General features: G+C 42.0%; 1 protein-coding gene across 2 annotated transcripts in view; it reads left to right on the top strand.

Annotated features, from left to right (window-relative positions):
* The window catches only part of CHST11 (carbohydrate sulfotransferase 11), a 157793-nt gene that overhangs the window by 135029 nt on the left and 5538 nt on the right, over nucleotides 1-17226 (top strand). The window lies entirely within an intron of this gene.

The raw sequence follows: 17226 nt of genomic DNA on the forward strand, positions 1-17226 counted from the left end.
CAGCACTGAGAGCACTGCTGAGTGCTCTTCCTTAATCTCTAAGTAAAGCATGTGTTTTCTCTATCTGCAGGTCTTGCTAAGTTAAATACAAAAGGTAGGTATTGTTGTTGTTGTTGTGAGTAATTGTACATTGTCTAGACTCAGATTTACAGCAGCTGAGCCTGGGAATAATCTGTATTGTCTCTGCTTTGTGGTGCTGCAGAGGGAGCAATGCCTGATGACCACAACCAGGACTAGTTGAGCAGTTTCTTTTTTAGTTTTAATCACTTGCTATTTAAATGTCTAGAAGAGGCACCGATTTACAAGTCCTTGCAAACTTCACACAAGGTTCAGTAAGGTCATGAATTCACAGAAGGTAGGGCTATTAGAAGTAGTAAAACAAGGGCGTCAGCATGTGCATTTTAAAAATACATCTTTAAATTTCTCATCCAAAATTGTAATTGTTATTCTTCACAGTAGCTGTGTAGCTGTGAGTTACCTATCAAATTACTCAGGCAACCCTGAACATGAAAATTTGTTTTGTAAGTAACATCCAAAAGTGTTTTCTTGTGGTGCTAGAGAACCTTTTTAGTCATCCCACCTCTGCTCAACCTGTCTGATTCCAGATGCAGAGCTTTTTACATCTCCATGAAGTGATACCTTACATCCCTAGCTGCATCCTCACGATTTCACATATCCACACATTCTGTTAACTTGGTTAATTTGGCAGCAAACCTGTCAGATTGGCCAGTTCTGGGAAACCAGATGGTTAGAAATGCTCAAGGGTCTATGAGTCACCAAACACCAAGTTTTCCACAGACATATCTATGAGTTTGGCTCTTCCAGCATGGCTGAGCTCAGTGGATGGGTCACTGCCCTGCTCTCCAGATAGCAGGGTGACCTTGGGCAGGTGATGAGACCCATCACTACTCCTTTCCAATGGCATGACGGAGAACTGGGCTCCTCTGTGGGCTTTTGGTCTGCCTTGGCTCAGGACCCTTCTGCAGGTCTTGCTCTTGCTGATGGTGGCACTGGACAAGAGCATTCACAAGTCAACACTATAAAAAATTGCCAGGAGTTGGACACAGTCTGTGGGTTTTCTATAAAAAGATTAATTATAGACTTTATTGCTGAGTGCCAAATCCATTTTTCCCCTCTTCTGGGAGCCATTCAATAAACTTTATGTTCTGAGGTAGAGCAAAACTGTTGTAGTTTAATGCAGTGTTTTATGCCTCTTCCCTGCACTCTTAACACCTGATTGTTGCTAATAGCCCAGTGTGGATTTTATTTTTCTTTCTAAATTATATTAATAGATCTGAAATGCCCTGTGACTTGGCATTTCCCTCTGGACGCTTACCCTTTCTTGCCCAGGAAGAAGCCAATATTTCCAAGAGCAGTTGCCTGTATAGATTTACCTTTTCCGGTGATCAGCATCTGTGTTTATACTCCTTTCATAGAACCATCAGGCTTTGTTAGTGCAAGTTTTTGGGCATAAACCAGAACAAACCATGCCCGGAAATGAAAAACAACCCTAACGAAAATGAAAGCCCCCTCCAGGAAATGCACATATAGAGCAACAAACTCAGAATTTAGGTTGCCACAGTGGTTTTCATTCATCCTTTTCTAACTGACACATTTTCACATTCATGATCTTCTGGGTATATTTAAGGGAGGATGGGTTGGGAAAGGGAACTTAACTTTAGCAGAATATCAAAAGAAATGCTTCTCAACAGAGAAGTGCATCAGAATATGTTCTCCCCTAAAGCAAATGTCCTTCAAAAACAGGACTAGGTGATGCATTGAATATGGCACACTATGATACTCCACAGCAGGAAGTGAAAACATCTTTTGTAGCTTACAGCTCTGATGGGGGGAAATTTTCAAAGGCTTTCAGAAGCCACCGGTGCAGTAACTCCCATATGCAGTTTCAACAACAGTCATCTCCATAACACTGCAGGTAACACTCCCTAATGCCCCACACCAGGATTTGGGATGAGCCATCATCCTCTACTGAGCAGAGAAGCTGGGTGACTTCTGGCAGTAAGTCTTCTGTCCTACAGAATCTCTGTGTAACATGTAAGCTGTGAGATTTCTTTTAGAGGTGATAGTGGTGGTATACATTTCTTAATAACATCAGAAATTCCCAAGGAGTCACATTTTCAAAGCATTTGGAAATCAAGAGGAAATTTTTATTAACTTCAATAGCTTTTGAACCAGGCCTATATGTGGGGGTTTTTGTTTTGACATTGCCTAAGACGGAGGGGAATTGGGTTTTTTGATAGTACAGCACCAGATTGCAGGCTCTGCATCTGTGGTTTTTTTTAATTCAGAACAACTCTGCTTTTATTAGATTTGTGTTATCTCTTGTTTTACTACAATCTTTTTTGCATTTCATAAATATTAATTTCCCAAGCAGCCTCTTTTGTTTAGTAGTTTTAATCTATCACAGACTTTTCTGTTTTCCTTTCCTCTCTTGTCCCAGAGAGATGTCATCCTCTGCTATCAAAAGCAAGATAGCTCTTCAGCCAAGGAAGCTCTTCAGCCCAGAGATGTAGGAGCAGTATTTTTGCTAGGTTTCATTTTTGTTTCCTTCTCAGTGTTCTTCCCCTTCACTAACACCAGTGCCAGGCTCAGATTTCACTTGCTTCCTTGGTGGGAACAGCTTTGTCTTTTCCCTTGTCATCTATGGACAGACATTTTAGACCATTCATTTGTCTTTGCACTGATGTGGAGGTACCAGGCTGCTTTAGCAGATGCCATTCAAACCCAGAGGGCTGTTCCCAGGCAGGCTGTGGTTTTGTTACTATTTGGAGGTTTTTTAATGGAATTGCTCAGAGTGCTTGTTTTCCTTCATGTTTTCCTTCACCTTCTCTGCTGTGTTTCTAGTTTAGTACCAATGAGTAAGTTGTGGTAGGCTGAAACAGGTAGGCAGATTTGTAGTACTTCATTTAAGCTGTACCCACTAACCAGCTTCTTGATGCTACTTCTCCAAATTGGACTGGTTGGCTTAATATTGTCCACCTATTCCAGATAAACTATTTGCTTCTCACCCTTCTCTTGTTTGTACTGGACCAGTATTAAAAAACAAACAAACAAAAAAAAAACTACCTTTTTTTTTTTTTTTGCTATGAGCTTTCTAGATCAGTGAACTTTATGGTTTGGTTTTTCTTTTCAGTAACATACAGGCTGATTTTTGGGGCTGTGGAAAATTCATATTATTAAATCAAAAACCAGACCAACACATGCAACCCTTCCATTTTGTACTTTAAGTTATTTTTTAAAATCCTGGTACATCTAGGAGTGCTCTGACCGTACTTAAGTCTGATTACATTCTGTAAAATCTCAGTGGCATTTAAGGTAGTTGTTTTGATAAACAGAAAGCTATATGTGTTACTGCAGAACATGCTAAATATTTTGCAATGGGCATTGCCAAATGTCTGTTACTGATTTCTCATAGACACCAAGTTGCTATGGAAGTTACATCCAAAGGTGAATCTCCTCAGTGTTGTTCAGTGAAGAAATGACAAGGAGGGAAAGGTGTAAGGTTAAACTGAATGCTTTGAGTATCTGTAATTTACTGATTCCAGCATTCTTTGCTGCCATAGTTTCTCAGTCTGGATCTTGAGTCTCCAATTTAATCCGTTTACTTAACCTGTCTGTAACATAAAGGACTAGAAAACTCAGGGAGGAGAAATATTTAGAGATATATCTTCTTCTGAAATTCTCCCAGAGCAGTACCAGAAACCAGTGCTGAAAAATAAATTCCATTTCCCCTCTTAAGAAAAAGGCAAGATGACAGAAAATTGAAAGTGCCAATAGCATTAGGTTGCTGTGCCTTGAGCTTGTCAGTTGCCTTTGGACAGAGAAGAGGTGCTGGAGGAGAACAAAGTTCAGCTTGTGAAGATGGTAGAAGAATGCAGCAGCATTGAATTGGTTCTTTTTTTGGCTGGCTTCTGACATCTGGAAAGTGGGGATGATGCTTTAAAGTTTGTAGATTGAAAAAATACCAGGTAAGTACTGAGTGTTATTTTTATCCCAGACCTTGATCTGCAATAGTGGCTCCAGGTGCAGCCTCAGGAGAAGTTATCCATCCTGCCAGCACCTGCAGATCCCTCTGCAGTTTAGCTGAGCTTTATTTGGGAATAAGCATTTATTCCCATTGAACATACATCTGCTGCCTTCAGTCCCTAAAGAGGCTGGTTATAGCTAAAATATGCCCATGTTTTTGTGGACTCAGGTCTGCTCCACTGCTCACCACAGGGAGCTGAGAGATCTCATAGTGCTTCTAACAAGCTGCACTTTGAGGCTGTGATCCTGAGATTTACTGATTTCAGTTGATCCAAAAAAACTGAGTGAGGTCCAGAGGATGGGAGGGGCCCAATCCTGTCTGCAATGGGTGAAGATGGAACAAAAAATATTGTTACACTGATGTGCAGGCTCTTCATAGCTTAGCTGGCTGTTGAGCAGTTCAGGTTTTCTCAGTTAATCTTGGCAAGTGTTTTCTCCTCCTGGAAGCAGTCTGAGTGAACCAGCAGTTTGTCTCTGCTCAGGTGGTCCTTCTCTCTCCACAGCTGCAGATAAGAGGGCACGAATCATGAAAAGCAAAACAGGAGCAGATGTTCTCCATCAGGTTTAAAGTAGAAGTGTATGGTAGCTGCTTTAGCTCAGTCTCCTAAGAATACCTGTGTTTTGGAGCAGCCTTCTACTCAACCTGTTTAACATCCATGTCTTCCTTTGAAAATGTTTGCATCTCCCCTACTCTTCTCCCAGCCCTCCCACGGGTCTGAAAGTTTAATTTAAGCTCCAGTGGTATTGAGAGCAGCTTGCAGAAGGAGTTCTTAAATGGGGAACAGTCAAGGAGAGAGAGGGAAGAGCAATGAGAGGCAGAAGTGGAAAAGAAGCTCAGGTGGAAGGAAGAGTTAAGGCTAACCTTAAAATAACTGGGATTACCTTAGACCCTCTATTGCATTAACCAGGGGCTGAGTGAACATGGTGGTGTTAATAAGGTGAGTTAAGGGGTCATAACCACTTCTGAAGGGCACTGGGAAGAGGGACTGAAGTTGTGGGCTTGGACTTGCAGGTGCATAAAGAGAGGTGATGGAGAGCTAGTGTGAGAGTGCCTGGGAAAGCAGAATAAATTGAATGAAATTACAGTTTGTTCCTGAAAGCGGTGAATCCTATGTACTGCCTTCCCCTGTGAACGAAGTTTATTTTTAAACAAACAAAGCCAGAGATAAAGTTAGGTCATGAAGCGGGAAGTGAATATCCCTAAAAACAAGAAGATGGGAAGAGGCTTTGTGAGACTTCCCTGTTTGTGCTAGCTGGGATACACATCAGTGGAAGATACCCATGGGATGGATTGCAGTAAAGGACATTGAGCAAACACCAGATCAAAAGTGTTTAAGTATGGTCCTTACAAATGGGCCTTTGTACAGTGACCTGCTCCAGCTAGGATCAACCATCAGAAGGGGTTTAGAAACAACAGGATAAGCAGACTTTCATGAAATCAGTTTTATATTTGAAATGCAAAACTAAGATGGTTGAAAGCAGTTTGGGTGTCATTGTTAATCCCTAGGTCAGCAGTGCTGATATAGCTCATAAAAGACAGGATATGTTCAAAGAGCAAAATCCACTGTTCATTGTCAGCGTGTTTGTGGAGGCATTTGTGCCATGGAAGCATCCCCATGAGCTGAAGGGCAGAAGCACTTGGCAGCTCTCCCTGCCTTGAGAAGAGAGATCCTGAAGCAGGCAACACTGCAGGTTGGAAGAGAAATCTTGAGCTCTTCATTCATGGATCCAGTGGGTGGAAGCTCCTGCAGAGTGTCTAAAATGACAGCTCTCTTAGCAAGAAACTGTAATTTAGGTGTACTACTTCTGTCAGGAATATCAGCTCTTCCTACATTATGTGTACTTGTCACTTTTCCCTGCTCCTAAATCCATGTCACCTGGCAGCTCTGGAGAAGGACAACCTCTATGCAGTAAGCCAGAACATTATCTGCTGCCTTTGTTTCTCAGGAGCCATCAGACATCTCTGCTGTCTTGACTGAAATCAACAGGGAGCTGGCAGCAGTTCCAGGTACTGAGTGGGCAGCATGAATGCTTCTCACACCACCCTACTAAGAAAAATCAGCAACAAGTCTGTTTTTTCCCTTCACTTTGCCACTGAATTTTTTCAATCCTGCCTACTTACACATCAGAATGTGTTTCAGTGCTTCAGGACAGCACCCATTAGTCCTGGTCTGTGACCCACATAACTGCGTGTCCCATCTGGATACTTCCTGCTTGGATGTGGGCAGGGATGCATATGCATGTATTCATAGGTATGTATAGAGGGATGCACGCATTCCTGCCCAGCTTCTTGGCATTATTTGTTCATCAAAGAGAAAAGAAGCAGCTTATGAGGGCGCTGTGCCACAGAGCCCCACGGAGCCCCACGGAGCCCCAGAGAGCACACGGGTGCTGTGCCATGGAGCCCCACGGAGCACATGCTCCTGGCTCCCCTGGCCTGCAGCTGAATGCCTCCACTCACTGCTGCTGTCCGGCCACGGCCCCTCGGGCTGCGGGCTGGCACCTCTCCTCCTCACCTCGCTGCTCAGGGACAGGCAAGATCTTCCCCATCTTCCAAGGCCCTGCCTGGAGCTGCAGGCGTGTTAGCGCGGGGACGTCAGGGACCAGCTCCAGGGGCTCCGCATGCAGAGCAAGAGCTGGCTGAAAACTCACTCCTGGAGCTCCGCTTTCTTCCCGTCTTTGCTGGCATGCTCTAGCTGCAGGTGGGGTAAGGCAGATGACAAGGGTATGAGAGCAAGGAAGAGGGAGCCAGCCTTTCAGCAGATAGAGAGGGAACTGATGAGAGGCTGGCATGCCTTCAACATCTGTGAAAGGAGCAGAGGGCAAGGAGACAGCATTTGGTTGCAGCCAGAGAAGGATCCCAGAAACCTGAGCTCAGAGGGGCCTTTTCTGTTCATTTGCTTTGCGAAGTTTAAAAAAGAATGAGCATTAAAAAAAGGAAATAAAGATGATGTGCAATTTCTTTCAGGCTGTAGTTGAGGTAACAGTTTGAAAAAAAATAGCTGCCATTTAAAGAAACACTAAGAATTTGTTCTTCTATTGTAAAGCAACATTTAGTATGCATCTCTAAATAGATCTGTTACAAGATGAGACAGAGAACCCTTAGAAATCACAGCAAACACAGCTGTAGCAGTGAGGAAAATGAATAAGGCATCATGCTAATATTTGTACCTTCCAGTTGTCTTGAATGGCTGACAGAAAGGAGTTTTAACATTGTCCTTGTGCTCTGACGTAAGAAGAATTAACGTAGCAAGTCAGATGCTTAAAAATGCAACCAAGTCACCCTAGGCTTGTTAGGATTTAAGGAAGATTACCTGGGTGCATTTTCTGTTCTTTTATTTCTGTGCCGAGCATGTAGCAGAATCCAGGAGGACTGGAAGTTTCCAGCAAAGGAGTGGTGGTTGTATCCAGAGAATGTTGGATGTTGTCTGTGTGGAGCTGGCACAGTGGGTGGACCGTGTTGGCATTTGGGAAGAGGTGTCAGTAGCCAACAGGGAAAGCAGACTTATGCATGTGCTCTTTGCTTCCCAGAGAAGCCTGAGGTTTGTTGCAGTTGGCCATGGCAGTGGGTTTGTTTTGGTGTACAAAGACTGAAACAGCTGGGGATTTTAACAGAAACAGAAGATATTGAAAAAGCAAATTATTTCCTCTCCTGTGTCATGGTACATCTTCTGACTTTTATCTTGATCCCTCTTTGGGCCCAGTCCTGACAGAATTTTAGTTGGGCTAAAGGACTGCTGCTGGCTTGTTTGGGACTGAGCATCCCTCAGAGTTGGAGTCACTGGTGTTTATCTCAATAAACAATAATATTGTTTATCTCAATAAAGAATAAATCAGACCTAGGAAGCTATTGATGAAGCAGGCTTTTTGTGCTAACCCATAATTTCTGTGCTACATTCTTCAGCAGGCAAGTTTCCTGGGAAGCCTGTTGTAATTAGGATTATAAATGAATGCTAGCATTCTAGTATAAGAGGCCTTTTGTCTTTTCAAGCAGGAGGTAATCTAATTCTTTTTGTAGAGCAGCAGAAAGGTGAAAAGTTTCCAGTTAACTGTAATTAAGGCCATGGAGAATGAGCAACCCTGGTTAGTCACCTTCTGTGAGCATTAGTGAGCAGCACAGTCAAACGTGCCAGTAAAAGTTACCTTAGAACAGCAAGGTTTAATCTGAGCACAACATAATGTTACCAAGGGGAAATAAAATAAACTTTATGTTAATTTGTGATAGTTTAGTCAAGGAGAAGAAAATTATTACCCAAAGGGTTTAGGTATTTTGCCAGTCTGTGCCAGGATGAATTCATCCAGATCATTACAAGAAAAGAGAGCCATATTGAGATAGGAGATGCAATCTGTTCTTGTTTCTGGTACTGACCTGCTGGGAGGGTGAGATTAGCTTTCTCTTCCCTGTCTTCTCTGATCCTTGGCACCATCTAGTTAGAAGCAAGGCTCACAGGGCAGAACTTACAGGGTGACACATGGCAGGCATCAGCACTCCTACTTCCAGCCTCTTACCTTAAAAATAACAGCACAGCATTTCTTGGCGAGGGCCTGAACCTGCATCCCTGGCCCACAGGAGCAGCATTCACCTGACCTGCTCAGAGATATTGGAAGGGACATCCCACAGTGTCCCATTGTCCCAACCAAATGCCTGCTTGGATTGGGGAACAACTAAGCAACACACTAAACATGTAATTGCAGGGTTCCCCTCTCCTCTAGGGGATTGCTAAAGCCCATGAATTATATGTAAGAAAACAAACTATGCAGCAACTCTCTCCTGTTTCTCCTATTTGGGTTTCAAAAGCTCTGAGTGTGCTGCACACTGAGTTAAAAATTGGAAACATATTACCCAGATTTAGCATGGGACTGAGTAAATTGTATTCACTTAAAATAGCAGATATCCTGCTGAGAAAAAAAATAAGTATTTCTATTTGTCTGCATGACACCTAAGCTGCAACCTGGAGGTTCAGGAGGAGGATTTGTGTTACTGAGAAATCCATAAATGTTGGCTGCCAGGTCAGAGCTGCTGAGGGGAGCACAGCACATATGTCCCAGGCAGCTCCAGGCATTCAGACGTCCTGTATCTCCTCCCCATGTCCTGTGCAGGGTTTCACACAGTTTCTGGATGCTGTTGCCTTTTCCTCAGGAGGGTTTCATTCACAGCACTGACTGGCCCCTGCCTGTATGGCTCTGCAATGTTTGCTGAAAGCCTTGCTCCTAGAGTGTGTGGAATACTAAGGGATTATTATTATTGTTAATATTATTATTATTAGATTTATTATTATTTTATTTATAATACTGAAGTGGTGTTGTTATTGTTATTGGTATTGTTATTTTTATTGTTATTACTGACAGTAAGCTTAGCTTAGAGAAGCCACAATCCCACGTTTGCAAAGCTTGAAAGACCTGCAGGACAACACCTGCCTGCGTGGTGGGATAATTTGAGTCCTTTTTTGTTCTTGGGCAAATGGATGTTCCCAATGCTGGACATCATTCTGTTTCACTATAGACGTGTCTTACCTTTCTGTTGGGATCTATTCTCTATCTGAGTCTCTCTTGTTTAGCTGTGTTACTACTTGTCCTAACGAGACTGAGTCCAAATTATTTCTTTCCTCCTTGTGGAATTTCTTATGTATTTTTGTATTTACGTATCTACTCAATCCTGTTTCCTCACTCCACCCAGTTTATCTCACCCCTGTAACCACAGCTCCTTGCAACAGAGAAACAAATGTCAGTTTTTCCATTGTCTCCTAGATGCCAGCTATGTTAAAATGTTGTTTCTTACTCTGTTTTTTAAGGGCTACTCCCAGCTCCACCCTGGCTGACTCCATGTGTGCCCAGCCCCATGCTCCTCCTGGTGCATCATTTGCTGATGTCCATGGCATGCCTTTTCCTAACCAATTCTCAAGCCTTTTCTTTAAGATCATGTCTACAGCCTCCACAGTAAAGATGTAATAGCAGAGGGCAGCAGCTACAGGTCACTCACTTGGCTTCGAGCATCCCAGACCATGTGCTTGTCCCTGAGTTTGGGTTGTCCCAGTTAATGTTTCATCTATGCCCCGACTGTAACCTGGCAGCTGTGAGATAAAAAGTGGAAGCCTCTTTGACTCTGTCTGCTGTCCCTGGTGACTTGGAGACAGTCCAAGCCCTTGGCCCTTTCCCAAGCACCTGTGGACAACAGTAGTTTATCCTTGGAAAAGGAGAGTTAGAAGGACAGTGGTTGTGTCCCTGTGTGTTACAGGTTCCACACACAGGTCTGGAGAGCATGAGCTCAGCCCTAGCCATCAGAACCGTGCATGTCTGTGTGTGTGTGTGTGTGTGTGTGTTGGAGGGGAAAGGACAGAGAGTTTTCATTTTAAAATTAAATTCATATGATAGCCAGACCTTCCAGCTTTTTCATGCAAACAGTGATTTATCGCTGCACTTACAGAATGAGCCAGGAGCAAAGAGATTCATCACATGCTGTCCTTTCGTGCAGAGCAGCTGTGGTGGCAGTGCAGAGGGGTCAGGTCCCACCACGGAGCCTCTGCCATGGGAAGGGCACAGCTCTAACCCCTCACCCCCCCATGGCTTCTGGGGTCCCAGCCTGGGGTTTCATCTGCTTCTTCTTGTTGTGAGAGGGGAAAAAAAAAAGGATTGACCATCTATTGCCCTTCTCCCCCTCCTTTTGTTTGGCTGCTGGAAGGACACTGCAAAGTGCTCTTTGTACACGCAACATGAAGCTCCAAAATCATCTTCTATAAATTGAATCCCAATAAGCCCACCAGCATGAAGATTGATTGCTTTAAGTGTTCCCAGCTCAAGACTTCTCCAGCCCTCCATGAAGATTTCTTACCTCTTGCATGTGCACTTAAACTCAGTCACTTCAGTTTTGCCTGCCCCATGTTTATAATATTTCCCCAGAGCTTCAGAACAGCAATGTGCATATCAGCATATCCTTCAATAAAGCCAGGCCATAGGTCTTTCTGCATGATCTTCCTCAGGACTTCCAACTTTTCCTTCTTCTTGTTCAGAGGAGACACTTTACAAAATTTATACATTTATCTTACAAACCCTATGTATGGTATGAGTCCTGATACCAAATAGCTCCTATTAGGGAAAATGGGAATGGACAGGCTTCCCAAGATGTTTGGGATTATACAGGAGAAAGTGGCATTGGAAGGGAGTTGGTTCTTTTTTTCTTGGATTAGTGTCTTGTGTGACAGTTTTAGCCTGATTAAAAAGCTGGTTTTCATCTACAGCTGTGCTATTTGGTGTCAGTCTCTGATTTTTCAAGATTTTGTATCATTTAGCATCCCTGTGGTATTTTACTTTCTCTCCAAGATGAAAAGGCCAATACTTAATAACCTAGTTGTGAAGTTTTCCAAGGATAGTGTCAGCATCTGTGGCTGCATGGGTGTCTGTTGCCAGGTTTTGCCTGGTTCAGTGTTGTTTTTTTTTTCTAGCACTTGTCTAGTACCTGGTCAAAGAAGAGTAAATGCCAAAGTTGATGTGGGTTTGGGGTTTAATCAAATCATTGTAGTCCCCACAGTAATGCTGAATTATCTCACCCTTCTCTGCTGTACTCTTCTCCGAGTGCACACAGGCACACAGGACAAAGTTGTGGATGTGCATAGGAAGAAGAAGGAAGGAATGTATCAAGCAATTCAGGATTTTGGCAATACACTGTTAGCAGCTACTGTGTATGACTATTGTTCTTTCAAGAGCTTTGATCCTTCTTTTCATAGCCCTGGTGCATTCTCTGCAATGGGAACTGAAAATTGTGTGGTTATCTTGGTTTGCAATACAAAGAATTGAAAAAGTAAAAGACCGTATTCAGCCTAATCTTCTCCATGGGACAGTAGGTTCAATGCATGAAATGGAGAAAATAAGACAGCTTTGTAACATTTCAAGAGTTTTCTTCAGAGGATGTAATTTGCTTCTAAAATGTTCTCACTTGGTAAAAACACTTCTAAGTTAATATTAGTTTTATCTTCTATTTTCCTGTCACTCTGTAGAGACTTTTTCATAGCAAATTCATATTTCAGTTTGTCTGTCCACAAGTTTTCAGGGAAGATGTTAAGCATTTCCATCTTCAGGATACCCAATATACTTTCTCTGAATGAATATTAATTTTTTGTATGCTCCTCATTTGAGTGCTCAAGAGTTTTTGAAAAAGTTAAGTCAAAATTAATATGCCATGAAATGTGAAATAAATCAAAGTATGAAAAGTTGCAAAGCTATTACTTTAAAAAAATGTTGCAGTTCAGGTCAGTTTAATAAAATCCCTTTATCAAAAATGCAATTGTTCTTTTAGATGCAGTGTTTTGATTTGCACAGCTACAATTGTCTGACTGTCAACTGTAGAAATCTGCACAGAGTAATAATTGTTTGTGATTATTTGAGAAATACTTGGACTGTCAAGTATGAAAAATTGCTGGTTCCCTATTATTGTCTAATGCACATTTTGAAGAATACAACCTAGAACTTGGTGTATAGCACATATATACACTAAGTAGGGTAGTTATGGATACAAAAGCCAAGTCTTAAAATAGTCTAAACCATATTTATAATTTCAAGGCTTTCCATCAAGGTTTCAAGAATCTTATTCACACCTTCTATGTGAAAACAGGATTGGAAACATGCTTGCATGTAACCTCATACTCAAAAATCCCTCACCCTTTTAGCATCTGGGAAAACAATAGTAACACTGAAAAGCATTTTGTATATTGAATAACAAACACCTCCTAGAACTCAGATGGTGTAATTGATGGGCTGGGGGAAGGAGAGCTAATAATAACTGAGATTTCAGACAACTGACTCTCTCGATGTCACACAACCAGGACCATTAGTGCCACCTATAGTTTGTCTGTCTGACAGTTCTCACTTTAAGACCTTTCTTTCTGTGGATTCTGAGGCTGCTATACACACTCCTTCTGAACAAATACTATTAAGAAGAATTTGGTGGAGATGAGTTCTGGTTTTATCAGTGCCAGACAGCCCCAGCTGGGTGTCAACTGGATTTTAGTTGATGGACCAAAGATGATGGGAATTCTCAGTAACTAGCACAGTTCTAGCACAGAACACAAACCAAACCTCTGAACACAAAGGTAACTGAAGAATTAAAGGCAGATACAAAGTCTTTGTTAAAGCAAAATTGAAGAGAAAAGCCAATTTAGCAAGGAATGGGTCTACAAACACCATTCACAATATTTATCCTGTTTATTCCATGCAAAACTAATTTGGATAATTTTGCCCTTCAGTCTGCCATGTTTTAAGTGTCATGTTAGGACTCCCAGCATAGGGTGGTTGTGAGCCTGGTTACAGTAATACAGAACTAGCTGCAGGCAATGCACTAGAAATAAACAAAACCCTGCCTGGTAAATGTGGAGGGTACTGCTTTCCACCATACTTTTTATAGTGAGACAGAATTTAATTAATGGGCTTTTTGAGTGACACTTCAGTATTTCCAGCCTTCTATTAAGAATCTGCTTTCAATGCAAGTAGTTGTGTGAATTGAATTGATCTCTGCACTTAGTTTTCAGTAGACTACTATATTCAGGAAAAAAAAAATCCCTGTGTTTAAATCTGTACTTGCTGCTTGGCCGTCAAGCTTGGAAGAGTCTTCAAAGATTACTTTATCCTGCTGTGCTTAAGTAACCAGAAGGAAATACCTCCCATCTCATTACTCTGGTTTACCTTGGATAACCCTTGCCTGTAATGAGTTGATGACTGCCAGCTGATCAGCATTTCTGGTCAGTAGATTCTCTAGTGCTCTCCACAGAACGCCCTCCTGCCCCCCTCTGCACACACACCCACCTTCCAGTGAACGGGAAACATCCACATGGGCAGGGTGCACTGGACTTTCCTCCCTTCTTGTTACTCTGGGACTGATGGAGATGAGAAGCTTCTGGGATCAGAGTGTCCCCAGACTACTTTTTTCTTTTTCTTCCTTTTAATGCCACTGAGCTTAGAAGTCTCCCACTGCTCATGTCACTTCACTGTTCAACTTGGTTGCTGCATCAGAAAAGGAAGGAAAGCTTTGATCTTGACATGCCCTTCTTCTCTATCCCCCTTTACAACTTCAGCAGGAAAACAAAAATATGATTAAGTGCATATCTGGTGTCACTCCTTTCAGGGGAGAACAGCTGCTTTTATCAGATGTCTTCCCAAAACCTTTAACAACCTGAAGTCCAAGTTGAACTGTCAGAGAACACACCCGAGCACAGACTTTATCACCATCCCCACACTGCCCTCAGGGTAATCTGCACACAGGCTTAAAAGTCTCCTCTCTCAAAGTGGATCTAGGCCATTACTTATTGTGGTTTCTAGAACTGAGGGGTCAGCAGGGACCTCTGGTGATGAGCACAGGCATGGCCATCAGTGTCCAGGCAGCAGCTGCACGCTCACGACTCTGCTGCAGCCACATCTCTTACAGCTTTGGAGGAAGAAAAGTCCATGACCCTAATTGTTTGTCTTGTCCTTCACCATCCATGGGTTTAAAGATATCCATTCCTTCGATCTTCTCATCTTCTCTCTGGCTCCTTAAATTTGTGGAGTATATTTTCCACATTAGCTGTGAGCACATTTGCACATTTCCCTGGCCAAGTGGACCTCCAGTTTAAACAAATGTTTCCAGTCTCATTTAAATTTACTGTTTTTCCAGTTCCCCTCATCAGCTTCAGGAGTGAAATTGTTATGTGGCTTACAAGCTTTGCCTGTAACTTTGAATGAAAATGAACCATATTACCATCAGCTAACTCACTGTTAATATATAGTTTCAAAATACTAAATTGAAAATGCTCTTATGATTCACTTGCACTTCACATGCTGTAGACTAGCGGCCACAGAGCATGTCCTTTGTGCAAAGGAGAGTGTGGTTTTTTTCAGGATTCCATTAAAGTCTCTCAGGTGCCTTACCTGGCCTTTCACTAGAGCAGGGTCAGTGTGGCTTTCCTATCAGCCACTCCTTCAGCAAGAGGGCTGTTGCCATCAAACCTCGAGGAGAGCCAGCAGGACTCTGTGTCTCTGGGGGAAGCAGGTAGGTCAGCCCTTCCAGGGTGCATCAGGTGTGTTAACTGCAGAAGATACGGCTTTGGTACACTTGGCATTGTTCTAAGGCAGTCACTAGATTGGCCTTTTATCTTTTTTCTTGCTTTAGTAAACTGAAGTCAGTAGGATAGAATAAAAAGGAAGTCAAGCTTTCTATTTCCTATGTGGTCCTTCATCCATCAGCCATTCCAAAGGGTGCTGTCATTGATGAGAATAGACAATCCCCTTTCACTGTTGCATTTCTATTTGATATGCATTCTGTGTGCCCCCAGGCAGGCCAGAGCACATGCACAGCTCACCCTGGGGTGTTGCTATATACTTAGTAAATGTGGCTTTTATGCCATTTCTTCATATTTTTTTCCATGTTAAAAAGAACTAGAAGAAAGTACCACTTGAAAATGCACAAGTGTAATCTTCTAAATGAATTTAATGTAGTACAAGCTCATTGGTAATTGCAAATACTACAGCTGCGTTTTTCCCCTTACTCTAAATGTCTGAAAATTTCATTAATGTTAATGTATGGGAAAGAACTGCTTAGCCTCTTGATGGAGGAATGAAATCAGGAGCAAAGCACAGCTCTACAAAGATTCATCTGCAGATTAGGGTCTGAAGCAACCATTATATTATCAAATCTGACCTTCTATTTAATACAGACCATAGAATCTCATCTACTTAATTCTGTATTTATCCTAAGAACAGCACCAGAAAATCAGATACAGTGCATTAACATATTACAATGTAGCAATATATTCAGGCATTTCTTTCTTTTTTTTTTTTTTTTACTCTAAAACATGGGGCAAACAGCACTCCTGTGCTATATGATTTTTGATGAAAGTCTGCAGGAGGAGAGATTTCAGCTTTTTATCTGCAAAGGAGAATTTGTATGTCTGTGTGTTTGCATAGGGTATTGTTTAGTTCTTTGAAAATTATTGACTGGTAACTAACCAGTATACAGCTGTTTGAGATCCATTACTTCTGTTTTGCTCTGAGGACATCATAAATTGAAATAGGAATTTTAAATTTTTTTTTTTAACAGAAAAAGCATTTTTCTTGAAAAATCTGTGTGGTCCTTGACAACTGCTTTCTAACATCTAATTTGGAAACTCTCTGCCAGTCAGTTTTCCTAAGAAGCACAAAGCACATTTCACATCTGGTTTCTCATCTCTTTGACTATAACATAAAACTGCTCTTGAAGTGCACCTGGGAGATATCCAGGGGGATACCACACACACACAAAAGACAAGACAAGCTGTCTAAAAGAGTTGCACTGGGCTACTGCACATTTTAACCACTAGCCAGCATTTTACTGAACAGAGGAGCAAAAGAGATGAGGAAAGTATCAGGGAATTCAGAGGAGAAGTGGTGGGTGGCACTGTGCAAAATACAGAGGTCCCAATCTTGGCATATATACACTCTCTTGAAGAAAAAGTCCCCCTACCCAGAGTTGAGCTGCACCAGCCCCTTTGTGTTGCTCACACCATGGAAACTTTTCTCTGCAACCCACCACAGCCCAGACAGAGGGAGAGTCTCTGTTGCTCACATGCTGCAAAAGCTTTTGCTGCCCCTTGGGTGGGTGAAACTTGGGCTCTTAGCACTAGTCTGTAACAAAACAATTTCTGTTTCCTTTCTCTACAAATCTCAGAAATCCTAAGACTGGCTTGGTCTCATTTTGGAGTTTCATTTGGGTTTTGACTTAAAGTTCATTTGGATTCTGCTCTTTGAGTTTTGATAGATTTTTAAAATATGAATCATGGCTAAGTACTGCTTTTGAAAGCAGAGATCTAAAGGAACATACATAGCAGATGCTTAGAGCCTACATGGCCTCAAATACTTCTTTTCAGTGTCCTTGTTTCATGTTAAATCAACAAGAAGGTACAAAATAAATACTTTTGAAAGATTCAGCATACAAGAAGGAATCTCAGACTTCCTTGCCTATCAAATAGGAAGGTCAATACATGCATGAATTCTTGTCTTTGAGGCTAAATTAATTATTGAGCATAAGGTTCTTTGAAATTCATGGGTAAATTGTGTTACATAAATGTAAATAACATTACTAAAATCTTCCTACTGTTGCTTCAATGCAGTTTATTCTCAATAAGTATAAAGGTATTTGTAGCAGTGAGGATAGGGCTGCACAGCAGAGTGCCATGCAGA

This window comes from Lonchura striata, chromosome 1A, assembly GCF_050655825.1.
Source record: "Lonchura striata isolate lonStrDom1 chromosome 1A, ASM5065582v1, whole genome shotgun sequence".
NCBI lineage: Eukaryota > Metazoa > Chordata > Aves > Passeriformes > Estrildidae > Lonchura > Lonchura striata.